General features: G+C 44.5%; 1 non-coding gene across 1 annotated transcript; it reads left to right on the top strand.

Annotated features, from left to right (window-relative positions):
- The first annotated feature begins 1,814 nt into the window (after nt 1–1,814).
- Nucleotides 1,815–1,921, top strand: LOC147672550 (U6 spliceosomal RNA). Its single transcript, XR_015303490.1, has one exon. It is a non-coding gene; the product is annotated as a U6 spliceosomal RNA (small nuclear RNA).
- Nucleotides 1,922–2,042: the final 121 nt, after the last annotated feature.

Genomic DNA, 2,042 nt, shown 5'->3' with positions numbered 1-2,042 from the left:
CATATTTTTAACAGCTTTTAGGAGAGAAATCTTTTTTGTTTTCAAGACTAATTGAAAAAATAAAGCAGGTCCCAGTGCTGTCCCCGTGATATGTATTTTTCAATTAGTCTCTCCTCAACATTTTTAATGTATTTGCTTTGCAGTAAAGAAGGTGCGCTCTATGTTCAGCTGCATTTAGCAAGGAAGCCTGCAGGACTTCTGGGACTTTTCTTTCTCTTTTTTAGCCTCACTGTCATTATTCTTCACCACCCCCAAATCTATACTGCTGCAGTGTTGTGTTGCTTCGTGGGAAGCAGGACAAAGAGAAGGGCAGGGCCTATGCAAATGAAGGCCTCAGGGATGTCTGGGAGTGCCTTTTTAGCAGTATTGTTAAAGTCCACCTTGCAACCGGATTGGTCGGGTAGGCTGAAAAACACCATGCCAGATTGGGCACCAGGTCTCTAGGCGCTTGGAGGACATATTGGGTCTACATCCCTCAGTTTCTGAGGTCCAAGAAATGTTCACCCTCTACCCTAATAGAGAGGTCTTGGCCGATCGTGGCTGAGAGGGGAAGAAGGTAGCAGTGCAAGATGCTTATGGGCCTTCTCTAATAATGGACCAACTTTCTCTCTCTCTCCTTACCTGTGGTTCTGCCTGGCTACTGGGGCTACCAGTTGTAAGCCTGCAGCCCACAGGGAGTTGGTTTGTTCCTCTCACACATGTAAATGGGTAAGCATTCAAGTGCACACACCTGCCTACGTCCACAGACCCTCGCGCACACACACTTTTGTCAACAAGCTTTTTCGCAATTAAGAGTATCAGGGACCAATGTTGAAATACAAAAGCAGCACACCACGTGACGGCCATCACATAGAGTCCAGCAGCAAATGGGAAACGTTTAACTAGCTGTGGTCCTATTACTTGCGCTCTACCGTGGAACAACTGCTGGATGAGTCCTGCTGGAGAATATTGAACCTACAACAAGTCTGAGGTAAATAAGAATTCCACAGGAATATAATCAAACAGGGACCTACAACCCTTCCGAGCCAGATAGGAGTCGAACCTACAATCTTCTGATCCGTAGTCAGACGCGTTATCCATTGCGCCACTGGCCCTATGTAGACTTATGCATCCTTTTGTCCTTAAGTGGGCTAGAAAGTGTGTGTGTGTGTGTGTGTGTGTGAAGGCACAAGGAAACCCATCTGACCTCCTGGAAGTCTGTTCTGTGAGGTTTTCCCAAGTTTTACAAAGGACTTTAGGAGAAGGAAGCACCTAAAAGCTAGGCGAAATGGTCCTAGATCCAAGGAAATCTTTTAGATCAGGCTCAGTTTCTTAAATAGTTTGCATTAACATAATCAGATCCAGGTCTGTGTGGGGCTGAGCTTGAGAACTCCTTAGTAAGTAGGCGTTTACAACAATAAGGGGTTTAATATTACAACACAGGCGAACATTCAGACACATTATCATAAGCTCACCTTGTCCAGGGACCCAAGCATGCTGCCTTTCCACTCTCAGAGCCCTTCACCTAACCTACTGTGCAGCTGTTTCACCTTTAATATCACTGTTCCACAGGCAGCGTGACGTCACAATGCTCCTTGTCTGTAGCCCGAACCAGGAGCCTTTGCAAACCTGGTATAATCTACATACTTACGGTGTATTTAGTCTTGGACCACAAATGCAGTGAAGAATAATGGATTGCTACTCTTCATACATTTTTGACCATTGGCTCAGATTTGAATGCGTACTGGCCATCTGAGCATCTCTGCCAGGCCACCCTATGTCTAGAGACTGTAGATTTAGAGAGTTTATAAACATTGTCAGTTCATCAATAAAGTGTGCTCGCTTCGGCAGCACATATACTAAAATTGGAACGATACAGAGAAGATTAGCATGGCCCCTGCGCAAGGATGACACGCAAATTCGTGAAGCGTTCCATATTTTTAACAGCTTTTAGGAGAGAAATCTTTTTTGTTTTCAAGACTAATTGAAAAAATAAAGCAGGTCCCAGTGCTGTCCCCGTGATATGTATTTTTCAATTAGTCTCTCCTCAACATTTTTAATGT

Source organism: Lissotriton vulgaris, unplaced genomic scaffold (genome assembly GCF_964263255.1).
Source record: "Lissotriton vulgaris unplaced genomic scaffold, aLisVul1.2 SCAFFOLD_7134, whole genome shotgun sequence".
Lineage (NCBI taxonomy): Eukaryota > Metazoa > Chordata > Amphibia > Caudata > Salamandridae > Lissotriton > Lissotriton vulgaris.
Note: the sequence above shows the minus strand (reverse complement) of the source record. Positions and strands in the feature narration are given on the sequence as shown.